This window comes from Lathamus discolor, chromosome 5 (assembly GCF_037157495.1).
Source record: "Lathamus discolor isolate bLatDis1 chromosome 5, bLatDis1.hap1, whole genome shotgun sequence".
NCBI classification, from domain to species: domain Eukaryota; kingdom Metazoa; phylum Chordata; class Aves; order Psittaciformes; family Psittacidae; genus Lathamus; species Lathamus discolor.
This window is the reverse complement of record NC_088888.1, coordinates 73745767-73770007: the sequence shown is the minus strand read 5'-3', so window position 1 is coordinate 73770007 and position 24241 is coordinate 73745767. Positions and strand designations below refer to the sequence as shown.

The following is a 24241-nucleotide window of genomic DNA, read 5'->3' as shown; positions in this document are numbered from 1 at the left end:
AGAGCTAGCTGCCTGCCTCCCTGCTGGAGGGCATCCGGCCTCCCCGGCACTGGGCTCGTACCCCTCCTGCTCCTACACAAATTATTATGAGCAACAAGTAATTCAGGACAGCACCCAGCTCTCTAGGAGCCTCTGCACGGCCACAGCCCGGCCTTTCCGACCAGCAGCGCAACTCAGGCTCGAGGCCAGGCCGGTGGTCAAGACCAGCCTCCACGCCGGTGCTGGGCAGGGTGGCCGTGTCCCCACGCCTTCCCCGTTTCCTCGGTAGGGAACGGCTGGAAAGGGTCCGAGCCGGACCTGCCCTCTCACTGCCGCTCGCCGGGGCACAGGCGGGGCGGGCTGGCGGGGCGCTGTCCCCCCGCCCTCTCGCCGCGGCCGCTGGGTGTCGCCCTCGCAGCGAGCAAGGAGGCGGTGGGGGCGCCACCTCCGGGGCAGCCCAGCCCGGCCCGGCCCGGCCCGGCCCGGCCCAGCCCAGCCCGGCGGCGGAGGCGCTGCTGGAGACGGTGGGGCTGTGCCCGGCCCCGCGCCTGACGGGCAGCGTGTGCCGCGGGAGGAGCGCCGGTGAGCGGGGCGCCGCCGCCGAGCACGCGTGGGACTCCAGGCGCGGATCCGCGCCCTCTCGCCGGGGCGGCGTGTGGCTGTGGTGGGGCGGGCGGCGGGCCGGGGCCGGGGGCTGCAGGTGGGGGCGGGCCTTGCAAAACCAGCGCTCGGTGCCCGAGTGATTAAAAGTGTTCCGTTGTTACGGCCCAGGAGTAGGGTCCGGGGAGGGACCCTCCGGGAAGAGACCTCCCCCCTTTCATGCACACACGAACTCTCCGGGCTGCAGCGAGGATACGGTATTCTGTGCCGACGTGGGGGGCTCATTGCAGGTTTGGGGGTATAAACGGGGAGCTTTACTGTTCTTTTTCCAACTTTGAAGGCTGCGTCTGATGAGAAATGGACATCGGGCTCCAGGTCATCCTTCCTGTTGTTGACATCACCTGAAAACTCCACTGAAAATATTTCCACTAGTTTACTGCAAACATCAGCTCCCTACGAAGGCTCGAAACCTTGTGAGTATAGACTGGCTGCTGGGAGAGATCGCTGGGTTTAGAAATCCATGGCTACAGTGTGTAATTGTTCTGCAGTGTTCATTTTATTGCAAGCATTAATAAAGGGCTTATCATGCCCTAGGGTGTTGTGTGCATTACAGCATAGGCTGTAGACAGTGCTTTGTTTTTCTTGAAAGGCATAACCAATATATTTTATAATTATGTGTGAAATGGTTATTTGGGTTTCTGTTTGATATTTCTGCAATAAACGTGACCAAAAGGACATGTTGTTTTATACTGGATACCTTTCATTCACAGGGAAAACACTGAGAGGGGTAGAAAGTGTCATACTGGCAGGTGGATCAGTGAATCTTCCCCCCGAATTAGTTGTTTAAATGAACTTAGAATGTCCTACCAATATTAAGGAAGAAATCAATTGGAAAGGTCAACGAATCTTTAAGAGTGGAAAAATGTAAGACTAAATTCTTATGCAGCATTAATTAGGAATGGTCTGGACCCTCTGTAGGACTGTTTGAGTGTATGGCTTATTCTCAGAAGAATGTTATTTTATTAACTTACTTGCTTTCAATGTAGTGTGTCCAGGTGTGCAGCTAGTTTTATAATAACTTATTTTGGCAGGCTCAAGTTCCAAGTGTTGTGTAATCTTCATTCTCTAGATACTTGGAAAACAAAGTGTTTCTGGAGATGTATGATTATGTGTAAGATCTGCAGTTGTGTTGCAGACCACAAGATGTGGCATGCTTCAATTTAGAACTTCATAATAATTTCTGAGCAGAAAATATGAGTTACATCTACTGAATGTACCAAAACTCCAGTTGGCTGGCTAGATAAAGTATTAGGTACTTACCTGCCTTTAGATTTCAGATGCAAATGCTTATTTAGATACCTGGTGTGTAGATGATGTATGCCTGTTTGTGTCAATGAGGACCTATTAGTCTGCCAGAGTGGAGGGGAATTCTGTAGCATCTTGTTGCTTCTTTCCCTGTTGTTCGTTTGAAAAGAAATTGTAATAAAATTCAAAAGTGGTTTTGTAATATTACTCAGCTGGGAAAGTTTTCAGTTTCCCCTATTTCTTGATACTTACCCAGAGAGTGATATCAACCTCATGAGAGACTGGTTTTGAACATTAGAAACAAAATGATCAGTAAATGATTGGTGAAAATAAAGTGATAAACCTGCTGATCATCCAGGTGCTTTTCTTCATGCTTTTCTCAGAGTTGTCTTCTTTTTTGAGGAACAGAAACTGTGGGAAGCTGGATCCACAAATGAGGCTTTGATGTTTGCTGATACAATGTAGTTGCAGCACCTGGATTAGCATCTTGCCCTGTCGCAGGTGGCATGTTCTGGGGTTTGGACTGTCAAATTTACGATATTCTTGGGCTCGACAAGATGAGTAATATCTTAATAAGTCAGGTGCTTGTATGGTACAGTAATGAGTGATTGAGCCTCAAGCTGCGTTTCTCTACCTCTGACTTTGCCAGTGAGTCGTTTAATGATGTAAGAAAGAAACCTTGCTGCCCCTTACTCTCTGAATCTGATTAATAGGACTATCAATATCTATCTGCTGGAGGTTGGAGTAACTGTGAATGTTTGTAAAGCACTTCTAGGTTCTTAAATTAATTATACTATATGTCAACTACGTTTTATTTATTTATTCTCATTAGTTTCAGATTTGTAATTCTTCTTTTTCTCTCAACAATTAGGACTTTGGATGCACTTCCAGAGAACTCATAGTCATATATTTTCTTAGAGATACATCAGTGCAACATGTCACTAGTGGAAGTATTTTATTTAAAACCACAAATGAGGTACCGTATTTCACTGGCAAGATTGGCCTACAGAGATATTTGTCAAAGACATACATGAATTGCAATTGCTTTGGGCAAATAAATTCAAATAAGTAATTTTAGCGCATTTTGTTTATTAAAGAATGAAATACATGCCACCTTCAAAAATGATCCAACCAAAAGTAAAAAGTGTAGAGCTGCACTTTGGCAAGACTTCGCAGCAGTATAGCAAGGGACTAATTCCTTGCTTCCTGTCCAGCTATTTTGACCCCCAAAATTTCCAGAATAATTTCTGAGTGCAATAATAGCAGAAATTCTTGCATACCGTTGCTGGCTTGTGGACCCTCTAGGAAAATCTCAGTTATTTCTGTCTTGACTACTTCACTCCCTGTTAACAGATATTGCTGAAGAGCACTTTGTTACAGTATATTCATAGCAGTTGTGAGAGGGAAAAGTGAAATCCTGAAATCTGCATCTTGCAGGAGACCTAATTCAGTGACCTTTTGCTGAATTATGCGTAATGGCTTCTTTCTAATTTTTTTTCCCTCCTCTTGTCTGTATTTGGTTTATCTCATGCTTCCATTTAAAAGACTGTTGGGCTTGTGAAGGCAGGTGTTCAAAAGGTAGGAAGAGCCAGAGTAAACATACAGGAATTCCTGGCTTATTTGTTGCATAGCTTTCAGATGCATGTGTGTCAGGATGTTCTCTGTACATTGCTTCTCTGAAGGACATGGTTGTACATGCCACAGTGATGCTCTGTATTCAAGGTGGTGCTAGTTTTGCCACAGAAGTATTTTTACTGTTTTCTGTAAAACCCTTGAGGTCCCATTGCAGATGTACAGCTCTTGACAGCGAAGCAGGGAAAGATACTGTTGGTGTGCAGTAGTTCAATACCAGGGCAAAGAATGAGTGATGAAATGAGTACGTGATGAAACAGTGATGAAATGAGTAAGGGTCAGTTTAAGACTTGTTTTAGAGAAGTGTGTGTGTGATAAGTGAAACATTAAGGCTGCACAGGATTTTGAGGTTAACAGAAATCTAGCACATTACTACTAATAGTTAATCTGGTGTATTGAAAGAGGGAGATGTCCTGTGAAAACAGTCATGTCGTGACAAATGAATCCATGTTGTGTGGCCTGACCAATACTGTACAAGTTGAATTCTTGCGTTACCTAGTTGTGGAGGGGTTGTCTTGGTAGCCTCAGTGATATACTTCTGATGCAATACTGAGTGCATAGCTAGCTCAAAATATGCAGTACTGTAGATTGCTGGCTTGTTCTTTCACCATTTTACTTTTGATCCTTTGTTAGTGATCCACAGGTACTGTAGTGGGTTTGCCCTACTCCTGAAGAAAAATTTATTTAGTCTATGCCAAAAGAGTCCAAACTTTTTTCTTCTTTTTTTTTTTTTTTCAATCTTACGTTGTGATCCAAATCATATTTGGAGTATTCTTCATATCATGAAATCTTACCTCCTTCAAATCCTGGTTTAAAGCATGCTGCTTCTAGCAGTCTGTCCTTTACTTTCCCTTTCTCTGTTATGACTTGCTTTCTTCCCCATCTGTTTTTGTTAAGTGAGCCACTGAAGATAAAAGTTTTTGGGTGCATGACCTGGCATGGTGTTGGATGAAAGCATTTTTATTTGCATTATGGAAAATGTGTTTGGATTTATTGGGAATTAATTCTGTATGGGTGTGCATCTTCACTGTGTCTGCATTGCAGTGGGATCATTTCCTTTCCCAGTTTGAGATGCTGATTGCTTTAAGCCAGTGAGGTTATTTTCTGTTAGTTTTAACAGCATCTGCAATGTGACATCTTAGCAAGACCTGTTGCTAGTCTATTTATATTGTGCTGATATACTTCAGAGTCAAAATTCCCCAAATTGTCTCAGATGGGTTGGTCACTGAGGAGAACGCCAGCTTTATAAAATACAAAAGCACCATGAATGTATGGTAATCATGTATCTCAGTATTTGAGTAACATTTTAATAGTGATCACAGTGAATCATTTTAGGTACGTTTTACTTTAATAAGAGTTTGATGTCTGTGCGTGCGCTATGGCTGCAAAAATTGCAGCAAGTTCAGAGTCTTGGGCAGGATCTGATCTTTTCACCATATCACTACTGTCTCAAATAATTGCACTAGTATCTGCAGGGTATACCAATTGCTTAAGTCAGTTCATTGGTATATTGTAAAGCTTACATATTAGTAGTTTTCCTTAATTTTCTTTCTGTCCACTTTTGTGATTAAACTGTGTCTGGCTGAAGTCTTTTGAGAGGATTTAGGGATGTAAGGACAGGGGTTGTCTTTATTCTGGCTGTGGAATTATCTGCTTGCCATCTGCAGTCTGTCACTGACATTACTGTTCTGGTTTAAATCCAGATTTTGAAAGTGCAGCACTTTCTTATAATTTTGTCTTTTCCAGACTTTACAGCAGCTTCTGATTTCTTGCAAGTGTGGGTTTTTTTTCATAGCTTTTCACAGCTTCTGTATAAAATCAGGCCATGCTTTTTCCATGTGCTCTTTTTTCCCCTCTAAGTAGAAGTGGTATTGGTCTTAAATCTTTAATTCTTCCTCTTTTGTAATACTGTGATATAAGTTGAGCCTTTGACTAGCCCCAAGGATCTAAAGTTTGCATGTGTGGAAGCACAAGAAGTTCAGATAGATTCCTGTGGGCAACAAAACTGTTGTGTCTGTGTGCAATCTGTGTTCACTGTCTTTTCATTGAAGAGTGATGGATGGTGGAGTTGCAAGCAGATGTCACAGCAGATTCTGACTAGCTTGTTTTTAAATTTCAGAGAAGAATAAGATTAAATGTTATGCTTTAACTTGTATCATGTTATCCTTTTTGTATGCTGTCATATGGTGCCCTACAGGTAAATAGAGTCTCTACCCCCAAAACCTGGTAGCATGGGAAAAGCTCAGAGGCAAGATGTAGCTGGAAATTGTTTTTCCTCCTGCCCCTGTGTCACGCTGCCTGCAGTATACATTTCTTTCACAGGTTTAGGTTCTCTTAGAAATGCTGAAATGCAGTCTCTGGACTTGTTAGGTTTGTCAGATGCCCCCATCTCCTCCTTCCCTGAAAAGAGATTGTGGAGGATCACATGTTCTAGTCCAGCCCTTGAACAAATATAAATTTGCTTCAGCACAGGAGATGACACCCCAGTTTTAATGTGTGATCATTTCTTCCAGAGGTGTGCTAGTTTCCTCCAGGAACAGCTGTTCAGCATGGTTGGATACCCTGCATTAGTGCAGCTATGGCTTAAGTTTATAGATATGAATGCAAGACAAATGTGAAATAAGCTGAAGTGTGAGTTTAAAGTACTGTATTTTATTAATGAACAATCAGCTATGAAGTTGGATCCTTTAGTTTCATCCTAAGGTTACACAACATTAGTTTGGAGGAGCTGGGGCTTAAGAAATCCTGACCTGGCATGCACTGGGTGAGGCCATCATCCATTTCACTTTCTCTGATGTATTAATGGACAAATGGAGATGCTTCTGCAGATGGATAGCTTAGCTACCAGCATGCCTGGTAAAGGAATACCAGGAGGACAGCTGGTAAACAAGGCCAGCTCAGTCAACAGAGGGAGTTGGTGTTAGCTGTTTTAGTTGCTACTACCCTCAAAATAAGCAAAAGCAAGTCTAATTTATTTATATTCTAATAAGATGAAGAGATTTCAAAAATTTACCAGGTGATACAGATGCTTTTCATGTAGCTTGGAAAAATAGAGTACCAAACATAGCTGCTTCTCTGTGCAGATGTCTTCATGAATCACATTATTTCAGTCAGCTTAAAGGCAGGGAGAGGTAGCCATTTCTCGCTGACTAGGACTGATCTGTCCATCTGGAGAAATTTCTTTCAATTCTTCTTGCCTGGTGGCCAACAGCCAAGTAAGTCATCTGCATTCAGGTATGATGGGCCTGGTTTGGAGGTGTAGGTGAACACTTCCATTGTCAGTCTGGCTAATTGTCAGCTCTGTTAAATTGGCTGCATTTTGTTTGCAGGGAAAGATGGCATATATTCTCTTTAATGCCTTTTGCTCTTTTACTGTATCCATGTCAGTGACTCTCAAGCTGAGGAGCGTATGTGAGCAAGTAGGAAAAAGACTGAGGAAGCCAGAGGAGAAAGGCTAGGAAAATGATAGCTTGAAAATTGCTTCCTGAGAAGAGGCATTTCTTCTCACTTGTTTTGAGCCTCACATCTGCTGTTTTAATCTGATGCCTTCTGATTTTTCTCCAACCCGATTTCCCTCTATTTAATTATGTCGTGCCTTTGGTTGTCTTATGATCTCCTTCCTTGTAAGTTTTCTAGTTTTGCTAGACATTTTCTGAAGAGAGAGGGACAGAGTTATAACTTTCAGGATGCAATTGAACTTTTTAGACAGTTGAATAAAGGTGCTTTTGGTTGTATTCTCTGCAGTAATAATTTTAGCACTCTCCCTGCTCTTTAACTGTGTTGATGCTTTCATAAGAACAGCGCACTATAAATCTAAGAGCTCATTCCTGAATCATCCAGAGCCTGTCATTATGCATATGAAGTTGAGGTGTTTTTTCCCACCATGAATACCAGTCTGTGTTTAAATAGTATTTAATTCTGCCATTTTAGAAGCTGGTTATTTGATGTTGTTAAGTCTTTCCATATCTCTTTGCAGTCAGCACTTGTCTTTCTCCTTAATAATTTAGTATTATTAGTAAGTTCTGTCATTTAAATGTTGTAATCTTTCCCTGCTCCCCCTGTGATTCATTAGTGGGTATGTTGAATGCAGTATATTCTTTACACAGATCATCATGGAACTGCAGGGTTAGTGTCCCTCCACTATGAAGACTGAATGCTGTTTTGTTGTACCATTTATTTCCTGTCTACCTTGTTCTCCATACAGATGAGGACTTTTCCTGGTTTTGTAATACTGCTTTTTTGTTTTATTTTTTTAAGCATCATTCGTTATTTTGAGGGAATCTTTCGGGACTGGATGTGAGTTACCATGGCTTGAAAAATAATTACATCAGCAAAGCTGTGGTAACAGGCTATGTGCAAACTCACCACAAATGTGAAATAGCTTAATTTAAACCTCTTTCTTGCATCCAGTCAGCATTCAACTCTTAACTAGTCTACATTGCGTTCAGCTCCCAGCTTGCTTCATAAAATTTTAAGATTCGGTATTCTGTTTGGGATTTAGTTTTGGTCAAATAGCACACTGGGTGAATTTGTTTCCTAGGTCTCAAATAAAACTTCAAAGTAATTTCTGCTTCTGTTTCTTTTTACTTGTCAGACTAGGTTGACTGTTTCTATATTTTAACAGTATCCAGCCATTTCTCAATGAGAATTTCTCATTTTGTTTATCTGGGAGCAAGATGGGATCCAAAGTAAAAAGTGAACGGCAGATTAAAAGAGTGGTATGAATTCTTGCACCAGGTAGCGTGCCACACCAATGATTTGAAGCAGAATTTGTAGATATAAGCTCTGGTCCTTGGCAGAGTTTCTTAACACCCGCCTCCCCCCCCCCCCCCAAAAAAAAAAAAAATCTCCCCCAAAGCCCACAACCCAAAACCCAAAAAAACCCTGAAATCCAACTATTTTTAAAAATTATGCCCAGTTCTATTGTGTGCCTACAGGAGTAACTTTAGATGAAAAAAACAAACCCCAAATTTTTTCTGACTCTTCTCAGTTCCCCCTTATCCCTGCCCACCAACACTTGTCTTTGAGAAGTTTTAAAATCAAACTTTTGGCTTCAATAGTCCATTAGTCTTTCAGAGACTCTGACCTTTCACATCTCTGTGCAGACATACAAATGGGGATGTTGTCGCTTCAGTTATTAGAATCATGTCGGGTTTTTCTTCTTTTGTTTTTAATCCTCAAAGTGGAATAGTTGGCATTGAAGCTGGAATCATATTTTATTCAAAATATAGCATCCAGAATTTGGATGCGTGTATTTCCAGCTTTTAAGAATAATTATAATTTGCAATATTGTATTACTGTGAATTTGCTTAGGCATTGTATGTGAGTTTGTACATCCAGCGAGTGTCTGAGTATAATTACGTGGGATGAGCCAGTTCTGGTACCGCACAGGCAAACCAAGAAAACAGGTAGTGATGCATTCAGTAGAACACACTGAATAGAACACAGCACAGCACTTGAAGAAAACAACATTGAAAAGTTTATTTGTTCTCCTTCTCATAATTTGAAATTAAGAAGCTCTCCTTGACAAAGCTGAAACAAGCGTTGAGCGACTCATTAGGCTGTGGTGAAAAGCCAGCTTTACCTCAGTGTTTCCCAGAGACAGAGTCAGTGGAATGGAGATCTTTCTCTGTCTTGCAGTTGTCTGTAGCTCTTATAAAACTCTGCCTTGGTGGAAAAAACACTAAATGCACTTTTCAGATAAGCTGAGTCAGGAAGGGTTAGCAGAGTAGAGTGATACTATGATGAAATTTCTCACCGCACTATTAAATGTGTGCTACATTAAGAAGATGGGTTTCCTGATCATCCTAGGGAGCAGTATACCATCATCCTCCCCCATATACTAAGATTTTGAAATGCATTAACCATACAGGCGGTGTCTCAGTCTGATTGTTATTTATAAATTCATATTTTAATATAGGAAGCAAGCATCTGTTGCATGTCTGTGCTTTCTACTTGTAAAAAACAAACAAACCCTCACTCGCTTAGTTCTCATGATTCAGATTTTGAGTATTCGCTCTTCTGCTAACAGAAGTTTCTCATGATTCGTGTATTAAACTTACTAGTTCTCCAGATATACGCGGTCTTCCAGGAAAAGCTGGATAGGGCAAAAAGGTAATGCAAAAGTTAGTAGATTTTACCAGATGCCATTAAAAAAATTGCATCTCATGCTCTATAAATGGGATTTTCAGGCCTTACTTAATTAACGATTAAAATAAAATGATACTAAAATAATTACTCATCTTTTAACAAAATTTTCTTTGCTTATACTTGAATAAGAGAGGTAATTATCAACAACTAGTGTGTAGTAAAATTATGATTAGTTTAAGTCTCAGAAGAGTAGACCTGAAAAACAAAACCTTCAACTAGTCTTTGCATTATTAGATAGTTTAAAGCCTGTTATCCTGGGCTTTTAAAAAATTCATTTTTATGCCGTGTTTTGTAACAGTAGTGCTGGATCAAACCTGATTTCCCTGCTTCTGATCCCTGACTGATCTCATTTAATTCAATGATTGTTTACATGAATAAGACTCAAAGAATGTGGCTTTGTATGAAAAACATCCTCCCAAAGGGAGTTGTAGTAGGCTTACAGTTAGTGTAAAAAAAAAAAAAACAAAACCCAACCCCCCCCAAAAACAACAAAAAAGGAAACCTATGTTTGTGTATTCTTGTCTCATGGTATAGTGATTTTCAGTGAAGTTTCATATTCCATGAAATTAAATCTGTACCCAAGATGATATGATACTGGACAATTTTTATAATTCGGCATCCAGGTCTGTGCTGTTGGAACAATAGGCTGAGTGTTCTAAGGTGCAGATAGCCTGACTAAAATAACACGTGTTGCGAAAGAAGTTGCAGTGCGTTTTCAATAGAGAATGTTCAGTAGAAGAGTACTTATCAGCTCTGTGTGGTATATGACAATCACAGGACTAGTTAACAAGATACAGAAAATCTCAGCTTGCTTTCTGTTTACAAAACTGGCCTTTCTAGAGGGACTGGAAAACAAGAATAGAGTATATAATATGCTTGCCTTCTCTTTCTTCACCTCCTATCTGTCTTCCTATATTAACCCAAAAATAGATGGGAAGACAAACTGTAAGAAAACGACATTAGAGTAAGTCCTCCTCCTCCGTAGTTTTCTCTTGTCTTATACACTATTGAGGGTGCCGACAGAGCAAAACTGTGCTGTAACTCTTCCTTGATCATACTGCTGTAGCTGCAAGCTCAAGGATGGATTGACATAGTTGGGGAGTGATCTTGTCTACACTGAAATGCCAATGTGTTTTAGTCATACTAAGGCCACTTTTGTGGTTTTAAGGTAATAAAGATGTCCTTGACCTTTTCTTCATTTGATTTTCCCATGCAAAACTCCTCTCCATCTTGTGCTGCTCACAAAAGCTTCTCTCTATTGTTCCTCACCTTTGTCTTCTCCCCTCTTTTGTCCAAGAGTACTCTGGCATCCTTGATGTGAGAATCATCTGCTTTTCTTTGATCTGTTCCTCATCCCTTGCAAATCTCTTGTTTTGCTAGTTGTTTTCCTGACAGTGGTTAATGAGTGCTTTGAACCCAGATGAGCTATGAATAGAGCAAAAGGTGGCTTAACAAACTTTTAAAGAAGAATTAGTGAGAGTGAAAAAGAATCCATGTGCCTCTCTCGTGCTCTTCCATGTGCTCTTTACCAGATTGGTTGTTGCGTGACATGTCTTCTGAGTTGTTAAGAAACCTCTACATTCAGAGTTTTCTTCCTCATCCTCTCTTCTAGGCTATATGTGTTTCACTTAGCAATCTCAGTTTTTTCTGCTTTCACTTCAACTTCAGTAGTATTTGCGGTTTGGGGCGTATTTTTCCATATCTGACTTCTTTCAACTCTGTCTACTTCAACATCAGCAGCTCATGGGCTTTTCTGGTTCCTCTTACAGCTTTGTTAGGCTTCCAGTCCTTAGTAGTGCAGGTTTTTTTGATAACGCTAGTGTGCCGTGTTCCTTGGTAGTAGTGATGGTGAAGGAAGATCTATTTCTGTCTTATGGGACAGAACTCTTGCCTCCTTGTGGTTTTTGTTGGGCTTTTTTCCTGTATGTTTTAAAAGCGAAAAAGGTATTTGTCTGGAAGATGTCCTGGCATGTAGGAGGTACAGGGGTGCTGAGCTTCATGAGGGTAGGGAAGCAGAAGACCAAGGGGGGAAATCCTGCCTCCTTCTGGGAACAGGGTCCGGGAACACAGTGTTGCTATAGCATAATCCTACTCTTGTTGATTATTTCATTACCAGATCACCACTTTTGTTTATGTTTTTATTTCCCTTCAGGAGCTGGGCAGCCTTTGTGGGCAGATAATGTGAATATTCTCCACATATTAACACTATCTTGCACAAGCTGGCCTCTTGTAAAGTATGAAGAAGACTCAGATATGCTGAAATTTCAAAATACTTATTAACTACAAAGCAGGTACACTGAACTGCATTGTACTTCTTCAGTTTTGAGTGCCTCTTCAGTAGTCAAAGCAAGGCTAAAGCATCAATTTTTGCCTGTAGGGAAATTGAAAACATCAGGAGACTCAAGTGAGTGCAACAAATAGTGTTATGCTCTGTGGTTGGTTGGGCTCCTCCAGGGGCCGTGAGCATGCGGGAAAAGGTGGGAGAACAGGGAGTAGTGAGCAGGAGTGGGGGCATTGGTCTTTGCACTCACAGCTCCCTGTACTTCACACGAGTACAGGTATTTCTGGATGATGAACCTGTGATGACTTCTGCGCAGCCATTAGGACAGAGTCTTTTGGGAGCTGAGATTCTGCCCTGTAGGAGGAGCAGCTTTCAAGAGATGAAGAGATGCAGACTCTGTAGCGTAGGCTTTTTAATCACCTAAAATGATGTCAGTGGTGTTCCTTTCCATCTGTTTGAAGAGCCTGCTGGTATGGGAGATTTTTATTTTACCAGGATGGGTATTACATTTCGATGAAGCAGATGGCATGTGTTTGACAAGTGCACTTTAATAAGAGAGTTAACGTAGCAAGAATTCACTCTAACCCATTGGTATTTTCTTAGGTCTTTTGTAACATCAAAGCAGCCTTGTGCAGTGCTCATTATAGTCACCTGATGCAAGAGCCAAGGTTTTGTGATACCTACTTTCTTCTGTTGTTCCTATGCTTGTAAAGCTGGCAAGATTCTCAAAAGATATATGGAAGAGCAATGTGATACTCAAGGTGAGTTGTGTTAATCAAGCTGTAGCCTGCACTGAGAGGTTACATAAGATCAACTTCAGTTAGTTGGCCTAAAACTACTTTGTGTCAGCACTTAGCTTTCTAAAATTAATTAATTGCAATATAAGTAGAATAGGACAGGAACATACAATTTTGTTTATTTTGAGGTTGGTGTGGAGGCATTCCAAATGCTGAGCTGAATGTAGTGGACTGTTGCTCTGCATGGCCTTACTCTGCTAGAACAAATGAGAAAGAGCATTTTGGGAACTGAGCTGTCTGATGGACTGGAACAAAAGAGCCTTGAGGTAGGGAACCGAAAGTCAGATTTCTGTTACCTGACTGACATTCCCACCACTGCACTCCTGCATGACGTGGGGAAGATTCTTCTGCAGAATTTCCAGAGAAGTTAGCAAGTATTAAAGAAAGCACAGAGCATGCCCACAACTCACTGAGAGCTCCTTCAGCTCCGTATCTGCTATGGGACAGGTCAGGGCAATCAGGATTTCCAAAGTATTGTATGTCATGACCTGTTTGGAGATACTCACAAACATCATCTACACAGATACTGCTGTGAAGGGCAGCTTGACCATCCATCAGCCAGAAAAGACCAGAAAAGAAATAGCTCTACAGCTGTTTTATAGCATTACAGCTTCATGGGGGTATAGATTATCTTTTACAGATGCTGTTTCTTATGATAGTCTTCCTTCTGGAAGAACTTGGAGCATGCCTGTATCTGTGTTGCATCTCACTCTTCCTGTGCCTGGGTGTTTGTTGATAATGGTGAGTGCATCAAGCACCAAAGTCTGGTTTCTCTGGGGAATCATATCCCCAGTCCAGTCCACCTAGTCCAGAACTTGTCAACCTTGTCAACCTTTTCCCATTTTTTACTTATTTCTGACATCTGCCTTCCACCAATAGTCTGTAATTACTAGGGGTAAAGTTGAACTGTTCCTTTCTTTTGTTCAAAGTATCCAGCAGGAAGGGCTTCAGAAAACCTTCAGGCTGACACAGGACATAAAGCAGGTGTATGTTCACTCTCTGTAATTTGCAGGTCTCATCCATATGCTTTTCAGACTTTTTGAAAGGATATGTTTCCCCTGGTTCATGACAACCACACTGATGGGTGGTTTGCTACACCAGAGCAGGTTATTCACTGACTTGAAAAAATAAAAGTGAACTAATTTTTTTTCAGGTAGTAAATTCCAAGTTTATCTCTCTGTATAGAATAATTCACATGGTGGTATTCTGCCTTTGCCTTTAGTGATAAACCCTGTTTCTTGTTTGCATTGTTATTTGTGTTATCTTTTTGTTCCAGTAACAAAACCGTTAGGAATTACAAATCCAAATGTAATCCTATTGTACTTACCGTCAGGGCACTCACTGTTAGGTTCTTCAGGCTGATGCATTGAAAACCTCACTGTCAAAATTAATATGTAGGAGGAGTAGAATTGTAGAGTTTTAGACTAGTGCCCTTGTTCTTGACTACCTGTGTTTATTTTACATCACAGCATTGCATCCTTGGATATGAACACTTGATGAGGCAAATAAACTTTGATGTGCGTACTAGAATTACTGATTTAGTTGTGTTTGCTGCAGAGAAATAGCCATACTTTGGCATGGATCAGATATCCTCGGATGTGTGTGAAGGAGGACTACCAGTTTATGCATTTTGATATACTTAAAATCATAAATCTGTGTAAGTCATTGAATATATTTTAGATGGATCACAGAATCACAGAGTAGTTGGGGTTGGAAAGGGCCTCTGGAGATCATCTGGTCCAGCCTCCTGCTTGGGCAGGGGCACCTAGAACTGGTTGCCTGGGTTACTTAGTTTCCTTGCAGTGTTTTGTATTGGTATTATATATTTAAATGTTTGAATGTTCTGTATTGAGATTCATGTACCCCTATCTTAAGGCTCTGTAATGCTTAAGGATATTTTAACTTGTTTTGGGTTGGAAAATCATTGTAAGTTTTGCAATGAACAATGCACCATTAGGCAAGATTATATGTCAATTTTGGTACTGTACAGTCCATAAAACCTGCAGATAATGAGTACACAGATGGCTTGATTTAATAGATTGGTTTATAAGCACGGCTGAGAAGGATGAAGCTGGAGGGGGTTGAGGGAGATGTTTGTCTTCAGAAGTAATTCTGCAGGCAGTGTGAGGTTTTTGTGGTTTAGAATGTTGCTTAATACTCGATATCTGAAGTATTCCAGCGTGAAGGAGTGGGAAAGGACTGAGACCTTGGTGAACAATTTAAACTTTGCTGATCCCATGCAGAAAGTGCGGCAAGAGTGAGCATGACATGAGATGGGTCAGTGCCGCCGAAGGCCTTTTGCAGATAATTTGTCAAACCTCTGTTGGCAAAGTTATTTACTCAATGGTGGGACTGTCTTCAGAAATAAGTGTGTATTGCCTAAACTAAACTTATTCCCAGACTCTCAGGTTGTAACGTATGAGTCAGCAAATACGTCCTACTGATATGTTCATCTTTGTACTAATATACTCAGCCCAGTATGTTTTGATGAAGTAGAGATTTTGTATCAAAGCCCTGCTGCTGTCATTGTTTGCAGTCTGTCCCTGTACGCACCTTTTCTCAAGCATAACCCCCTCTTCTCCTCCCAAAATCTGCAATTGTAAAGATCCTGCTGGCATGTCAGAGCATGTCTTCAGAGAACCCGAAGGACATTTTTAATGAGAATAGCTTTAGAATTCCTGGCTTGATTTATTAAGAAAAGAAAAGAAAAAAATCACAGAAACAGCATCCTCTTACCTATTAAAATGTTTGCCTTCTACTTAATGGTTATATCAGCTTAGCTTTTGCAGGTGCAGATTGAATAACCAAACTGTTTTCCACTTAGAAGTATAGACTCTTTCTCTGCTTAAATGCAATACAATTCCACAGAGGGAAGTGGAAAGGTAAAGCACTGGAGATCTGTGTTCTGAATTACGAAAGAAATAAACATTCAGGACTTCAGGCTCATATGTTTCCTGCAGAATTTTCCTGTAACTTGTCTGTGAGAAATAGAGCTGAAAATATGTTTAGCAGTTTGCTGTACTGTTCTAAGGAGGTTTTTGTACCTTGTACAAAGGGAGACAAATAAGGCAACAGGTCTTTGCTTTTAATTCCATTCATCAACCCAGCTGTATTAATGTATGCATTTTATTTTTTTTTTGTTTGATTTTGAGCAAGGCTTTAGGTTACAGCCACAAAAGTAAGAAAAGTGCAATCATTGTGCATTATTTATATACAGGCATTCAAAATCATAATTCATATTCATAATCATGTTTATGGGCATAGAAACCCATTCCAGCCCGTGCTGAGGACAGCAGTTACAGCAGGTGCCCTAAGTCTTATCTGCATCTACATTGCCTTTCAGAAAATGCCAAACCCCTTCTCATTTATGCTGTTCCCAGTTGGTAGACATCATTTCTCACTGTTCAGTAACACCTCCCTCTCCTCCCTTCTCCCCTGCCCCCCCCCCCAAAAAAGCTTGACTCCCAACATTCCTGTCATGTCTACGAATATTTGTGCAAGTCCTTGGCAAGAAACTGACTCTGTTCCTCACCACTAGCCAGTCTGCTTCTCCTGCTTTGTATGCCTGTGTCTTCCAGCGCTTATTCCAGTAGTTCAAGTACCAGAGGAGGTGAGGTGTGTACTGTGGTTTTAAACACCCTGAGTACAAGTGGATCATTAGCATAGGCAAATAGGATGAGAGAATAGAGGCTTGGGGTGCTGCTGGATATTTGTTTTTCTGTGGCTTTTATTTAAAATGGAAATTAAACATGGAAAACCATAAGAAAAGAATGCTGTGGTATGAACCTTAAAGATGTCCCATTATCTGTGTTACTCTGTGAGAGACATGCTGCGTGTAGTGTGCAGGACAAGCAGTGACTGGGCAGGGCTGGAGAGAGGTAAGAGTGTGCTTTTGTGTGGAAGCTGTGACCTGGAACCCAAGAGCAGGCTCTTGGCATCGGGAGCAACGGTTGACTAATTCTGGCAGTTCCTGCCCTCTCTATGATTCGCTTTTCAGCTTTAGTGTTGTATTAACTCCTTCTCCTCAGTGTTACACTGACTCGGGGCAGGCGTGTTCCTTAGGTTTCTTGTTGCACTCCCAAACTGACACATTCACCAAAATAATGCAGGATAATTTTGTGTATGTCAAGTTCTTTTACTGTATTCTGTTGCATGAATTTACATGGCACATAAGTCTGGAAAAAATGTGTTTCAGGATTTTTGTTTCCTCATTTTAATACCCATCACTGTAGTACTACACCAAGGAGTTAGACCTCTGGGGAAATTTCTTTGCACTACCATAATGATGGTCAATTCACATTAGTTTAAATATAATAATGAGATTTTGCCCCTCATCCTAAGCAGAGCTGCCTCTGGAAGTGGAAATAAGGTATTCTTTGAGAGGAGACTGGCACTCTGTTGCAAAGGTTGCCCAGATGCCAGGTCCAGTACTTGATTAAGAAATTTCCTGCTCCTGTTGGTTCAATCTCTTTCTTGTTTTTTATAAGCTTTGAATCAAAGCAAGCTCATAGTAATGATGGTAAAACCTCCAGTATCTTCTGAAGTGAATTCCTGTGTATCCTCATCATAGCAGGTCTGTTAAGAAATCAACATGCAGTCTAACAAGGAGAACTTCAAGTAGAACTTCTGCCAAGCAGATAAAAATACACATCCATAGGTCTCATCTCCAAATCTGGTTAATATGTAAAATTCAAATGCCTTTTAAGAGAACAGCTACAGATCTGTTAATGTAAAATTCCAGGTGTTGTTCTCTTGTGTAAATAGCTTGTAAGTATTCCTGGAGGTACCAAAGTAGAAACTGTGTTCACCAAGGGGAAAGGCCTGCTCTGCTTGATGGTTCTGGCAGAAGTCACGTTTTGTAGGACAGGAGCAGGATCAATTTCAGATTCTTAATTTCTTTAGCCTTTGCTGCTTCCTGCTGAACTACCTATTCCCCCCCCCCTTTTTTTTTTTTCCAGTAGCAAAGGCTCCTGATGAATAAGAGACTTTGTGATGAATCTTGTAAAATTGGACCTTTTCATTCAGAGAACGGTTCTCCATTACTGAGTCTTTTGTTGCCTTCTATTGAATTGGAGGGGAGAGGAGGAGATGCAAAGTGTTGTCCTGTGACACTTCCCTCTAGTCTGCCTGAATTACCAGAGGGATGAATTGATTTGACTGTGGTCGGAATGGGGGAAAATGCAGCGGAAGTTGGTTCACCCTGTTAAATCCGAAGGTGCAGCAGTGGTATTACTTCACCTCTAGAACTACCCAGTTTTGAGAAATTTAAATGGAAAGTTTGATTTTTAACTATATTGATCCAGGCTGAGATATAATAATGAAAATGTTCAGGTTTAAAATCATATTTTTAAAATACACATTCAAGTCTTGCTGACTCACATTCCCTTGGAATACATCTCTCTTGAAGTTCGGTGTTTTTGTTTTAGTCCTAAGCTATTTCACAGCAGTGTTGGAATTCTAAGATTTGTTTTGTTAATACATGAACTTGGAGCTTCAGTACAAGGTAAATTTGGATTGCATGTATATTCAGGCTATATCAGAATTCCAAACACACACTTTTTCCCTTCTGAACATACCATATTTCTTATAGTTTTTCTGGTAATTACAGCTGGAGAGCTACAGTGGCACTTTCTAATTTAACTAGGGGACATGTAGTGCATGGTCAGACCTGCAGCAGCTGTGTCCCTGGAGTATACCTTGGTAAAATTACCCATCACACGTCAGGAGATAGTATCTGATTACTAATAGGTAATAATTAATATGTAAACATAGGTGTGTGAGCTGTCACTTCAAGAAGGGACACTGGATGCAGTGGAGACACTGCATGAAGAGGTTGTCTGTAGTTTGCTAGGTTTAGGAGTTCTTACTTGTGAAAGCTTGCACTTAGCAGAATTGAGTCTCGTAAACTTGCATTTAAACCTTAATTCTTCATTAGGTACCACAGGGTATCACACAAAGGTCTTTGGAATGAATCCGTTATTTGAAACTTCTGTAGTGGTTGTTAACTTAAACACCTTCAGAGAGAGAAGTGCCTTTTAATAGTCTGGCACTTTTGCCCCTTCAATTATTGCAGGAGTTCCTATTGTGTTAATTTGTGATGTTTCCTTCTTTCCAAGTTGAAGCGTGCAGCTCTGTTGCAGCAAACACTGCAGCATCCTTTCAGCATTGCCATCAGAGCTGTCAGTCTTTAGCTTCAAGAGAGCTGCCCTGTTTCCACTGGTTGCTTCCAGCTTTTTGTATTGGCTTCTGGTGTGTTGGCTTGGCAGTCACTCTCATCTGGGATAGATTTTCAGAAGACTAATCCTTATTTCATATAAAAATCTTCTGGACAAAATGTCTAACTTGGGAATTAGGCTGCCGCTTTCCACACTGCGTCCAAGTTCTGTGTTTGACTTCTTTATAATGTGCAAGAGGTTTGGCTGGGAAGGCTGTGCTGCCTCTGTGCTGCTTGTCCTTCTGAACAGTTGCAGCAGCTGGCATCCCTTCAGATCTCAGGGGGAGACCTTGTAACGCAGTGATAAACATCTAAATACTTTCAGTTTTTGGGGAACCTTCCTTGGCAGGGTACTTGTTGGTGAGTATAGCAAGACATGGCTAGATGGGACCTCTTTCCCTCCTTTTCCCTCCTTCCACAAGCAAGAAAGAGAAACAAAAAGTGGGTGCAAAAGCTAATCCTTTTGGAAGCAAGACAGCCTCTTCTCCCCATACCTGTGAGGGTAGCACCCAAACAGCCTGTGCCAACAGCTGTACCTAATGCAGATGTGCACTGAGGCCTCTTCCCTTCTCCCTGCAGACTGAAGATATTATATGCACTCCCCCCCCCCCCCCAACTCCTTGATGGTTTTCTTGTGACAGGGGCATCCTAGGAGCATAGTCCTTCTGAAGAGCTCCTCACATACGTGTGGATAATGCAGATCTGCCAGGTTCATGTACCACAAATGAGTGAGTAGAATATGGTGAACCTGCTCCTGATTTTTAGCCTGATAGTTTTCTTGCACTTCCTGCAGAATGGTATGGAGGGGCAGATTTTTCTGCCCAATCTAAAGGTTTGGGGAGTTGTTTTGGGTTTTGTTTTTTTTTTTTTTTTTTTTAAGAATTGGGATGTTGCCTGGTGTTATTGCTACAGATCTCCAAGACCTATTGTCAGGACTGAACATGTTTTTCAGGCTTCTCTGCTATCTTATCACTGCCCTCCTGTGCCTCACCCCAGCTTGCCATTTCCTCATCCATTTAATGAAGACAGAGGGTTCTTTATTATATGGTACTCAACATGCAGTGTGATAGCATTGCAGGAGAGTTAGTGGAGTGGTCATTACCAGGTGTTTGGCTTTTTCTGTTTCAGGGAGATCCGTTGCTGTAAGAATGGCTTCAGTCTTACTCAGCCCCTATGCAAATGGGTTGGGAATGCCTTGTTGTGTGGCACCATCTGTGCAGCCACAGGCTTTTCCAGGGGCTGCAAGAAGATGTGCATGGTGGTGCGAGTTAGATCCTTCTTAGCCTCCTGGGGAGGAACAGCACCTACTGCTCAAACAGAGGTGAAGTGGGTTTCGCAACATGTGGAAACTTCTGAGTTGGTGAACCAATAGATGTGAAATTCCATATAGAATCTTCAAAAGATGCAAACATAGATTAAATTTTTTCATGAAAGAAATATGGGGAGATCTGTTGTCATATAAAGGCTTCAGGATCGTTTTGTCTCTGACCCCTCCAGAAGAAGGAAGCTAAGGTTTTACTGTAGGATGTGCTTTTAGTTTGCTGGCCAGATCATCTGTTTCTGTTTCACCTTCTGTTTTACTCCAAGTGAGCCTGCACTGATTACAGTGTTGTCTTTTCTGGCGGGCAGACACTAAAGCAATACTGATCCAATTGTTGTCTCATAACTACTTCTTGGAAGACACATCCATCATTTTGTGGACAAGTTCAATAACCAGAACATGTTTTCTTCATTTTTGAAAATGTGGCTCATGAAACACGTGTTGTTCTTTGGAAGTGAAGCGCATTTTAATGTGCAATAAAAGTCTCTTACAAAGAGTACATGCATAGCCTACAGGGAAAAGTAGCTTAATTCTCCTGTCTTTAAAGATTATTTTCATTTTGGAACTTCTCTCCCAACAATATGATTAAAATAAGACACAGCCAGTGATTGTCTTGGACACTTGAGCCATCAAGGCAGTCAGGATTTGAAAGGTTTTCTCGGTATGAGTTAATAGCAATAGCAGCCTACCATACCCTCAGAATTTTATTCTATCAAATTGTATATAGATACTCTAAAAAGGCTATTGCAAATATTTCCTTGCTGAAGGAGAATTCAGCCATTATTGGATGTGATTATATTCCCATATGAAACCATCCCTTTGCCCATTAATGTATTGTATTTCTTCTGGCAAGTAGAATACATGCAACGTAAGCCATGGAACTGAATTCTTAATACAGTAATTGTACAAATGTCTTTTCCTATTCTATCAGTATAAATGCTTATTAATATTCTGTAACCTTGTTCCTATCACATAATAGTTGTGTTTGGAAGGGACCTCTGAAGATCTGTGGAAGCTGCACACTTTGGATATTGCAACAGTGGTTTAAATACCTGAAGGGACCTAAATCCTTATACACTCTTTGAAGATGAAACAGCTTTCGGCTGAGAAGCTTTCAAATGTATTGCTGATCTCCCAACAGTAGCACACTGCTATTGATTTTGTCTCTAGTAATCATTTCAGAGTTGCCCTTACATCATTGCCATGTTTTTGTCCTTCACCCTTGGCTGAGCTTTTGAGCAGAGAGCAGCTGGAGAAGGTGATGAGCGTGATGGAAAGGTAACCATTCAGAAAAAGTCAGAAAGGATGTTTGTACCAAAAGGTTTACATTGGGCATTCAGCTTCACAAGTGAAGCAGTGAGATATTTTCAGGTCACTTGTTCTGAGAGTGATTGGAGAGAGTCACCAGGGCATTGCAAGGTTTGGCTTCACGTTTTGAACAGAGGTCATGCTGGTCAAAATTTCAAGCTAGTAAGTAGTCATCTCTTGATTTTTTTTTTTTTGTTTTGTTTTGTTTTAAAAATGGGTCAGCCCAGCATTTGAAAGCTGGACTCCAAGAAGCTAGACTCTGAAAAGCAAGTATTTCCTCCACCTTTTCTGTCATTACTACACGATGAGTTGGCAGTTGACTACCCTGATGATCCTCATCTTGTCTCTCTTTTCTCTGTGGCAAACCTACAGCCTATGTGTACTTGAAACTGTGTGTAGAGCTCAGGCTTCTGCAACCATTTCCTCCTCTCTTGCCTCAGTTGCTCTGTTGTCAAATCACTAATGGTCAGACATTTAAGGAATGAGTCCATGATGGATTTAAGGACTTAAGTGAGGTCTAGTTCAAGGTATAGTGTCAGACACCAGACCAATAGTTTATTTCTAAGTAATGGCATAGTAACAAACAAACAAGCAATTATCCAGGTTGAAATGACAGCAAATCCAGTAATTCACCAATACTGAGCATGTGAACAAAGACTTACATGCCCGTGGTGAACAGGCAGGCTAACAGGAAGCCAAGCGTGGCTCTTCTCCAGATGAGGAGCAACTTGGACAAGCTAAGGGGCTCAGGGAATGCCAAATTCCCTGTCAGTTTCTTCGTTTACTCTTGAGTTGCAGAAGCATTACCTGGGCTTGTTAACTAATGACTGTGTCCTACCTCAGCTGCTGCTCTGTGCTGGTTCTATCCTTGGTGTGCACATGTGTGGAAATACCACATAAGGCATTACTAGCCTCACGCTGACACCTCTGTTGTTGTGGCTTGTCAGTTGGAAACTGATTATTCTGATTTCAGAAGGTACGGGTGGTGGTGTTGGAGGCAGATCTTTCCCTGGTGTCAAAGAGGTAGGTTCTGCTCCCAGGCAGCTGGTGGCTGTTAATGGATGACCTTTGTCTTTACTGTTCATGGAGAAGAGATCTATTTTATGTATGTGTACACAGTTTTCTCACCATTTTTACACTGGAAGGAAGGCGAAATTTCATATCCAGCATAAAAAATAAGGAAAAAAATTAAGTGAGATAGTGAAGTGAGCCATTTAGTCAGTCATGGAAATCTGGGGACCGAACTAGTGTTGCCAACGGGTGCCAGCCAGCTCTAGACACCCAGACTTTTAACACAAGTGCTTTTGACTGTGCTCATATGTTTTATTTCAGGAGTTTTTAATGTTAGCATCCTGAAGGCTAGGGCATAAGTATAAACCATATGTTTCAACTCCCTTCAGCTGGAAGGGGATCAAGTTTAGGATTTCCATTCTCCTTACTTGCCCCTTACAGGAAGCAGTTGATATATTTGTGGCTTTTCAAAATGAACAAGGAGAGGGTGGTACTTACTTACTCATGAGGGTTGTTGCTACTTTATTACCGATTTTACAGCCTGTCCTGTGTATCGTTTTGCCTGAGTTCATTTGGATCCAGATGCTGCTGAAATATAAGGCTATTTTTCCATTTGTATTCACTTGCCTAAAAAGCTACCATGAGCAGTGGAGAAATAGAGAAATACTTGGAAACTGCCTGACAAGTCACAAGGGCTGTTCAGTCCCATGGTAATCATCACCGTGAGCATATGAGAACTGAAATAATAATTGTAATAGTCTGTTTTCTTTTACGGCCCCTCAAGGCGAGTGCTTGTGATTATTTGCTGTTAGATACAGGTCAGAAGCAATATGTGTGTTAGGATTTGGGAACCACCGCATTAGCCTTGTGTAAGAGGGAAAAAGAGCCCATGTAAATTCCCTCGTGCTAAGGGGATTTCTTGCAATAACCCCTATCTGCAGCGTAAATGTTGTGAGCTATTTGATTAAGATCCCTCTTGAAAAAATAGTTGCCGAATACCCATATTTAGTCAGTAGATCAGAAAGGCATTGCTGTCTCCTACAGCTTTTGCTCCAGTATTCTGCATGGGGCTTTGTCCTGCATATAATAATATCCAGTATTATCCATAGTGATTTATTGCCAGTCATTCTGCTGGTCAGCGGAAGGTACAGGAGGAAGGAGGGTCACTGTTTGCTATGAAACCTCTCTTCCAGCCGTGCATCAACAGGCTCCTTTATTTCTGGCCTGTGTAGTAACCGATAGCTGCCCATCATGGCATGTTTGTGCATTTGGCACCCGTCGTGCTGCAGCTGAGTTAGACCCACCTAAACATGTAAGACTTCCCTGGTTAGACTGACCTTGGGAGTAAACCTGTTCCCTGGGACTATGTCTGGTTTTATGTGTGTGCTGGGTCAAAGTATTAAGTGTTAGTCAAAGTTGTTAGCTAGTTCATGGTTTATTAAAAGTAAAACAGACAAACTAAGACTGAATGGATTGTCTGAAGCTGTGCTCGTGTTCTGCTCCCTGCCATGCACAGGGACCTGACCTCTTTCCTCTTTCCAATGGGTTTATATACAAGAAGCTGATAATCTCACTTGTCAGGAAAAACAGCTGTGATATGAAATATAAAAGCACATCTCACCTGGTAAAGGAAAATACTCTTT

At 41.2% G+C, this 24241-nt stretch overlaps 1 protein-coding gene across 6 annotated transcripts in view; it reads left to right on the top strand.

Moving 5' to 3' along the window:
* The first annotated feature begins 446 nt into the window (after positions 1 to 446).
* Positions 447 to 24241, top strand: part of ANKRD6 (ankyrin repeat domain 6) — a 96480-nt gene continuing 72685 nt past the window's right edge. For 4 of the 6 annotated variants that reach the window (XM_065681244.1, XM_065681246.1, XM_065681245.1 and 1 more), the window contains exons 1-2: positions 447 to 561; positions 920 to 1052. The gene's annotated coding sequence lies outside the window, so the exon portion shown is untranslated. Of the gene's footprint in view, positions 562 to 702; positions 837 to 919; positions 1053 to 12011; positions 12071 to 12550; positions 12709 to 24241 lie in introns of those variants that run through there. The other 2 variants (XM_065681240.1, XM_065681241.1) reach the window with 2 other exon arrangements.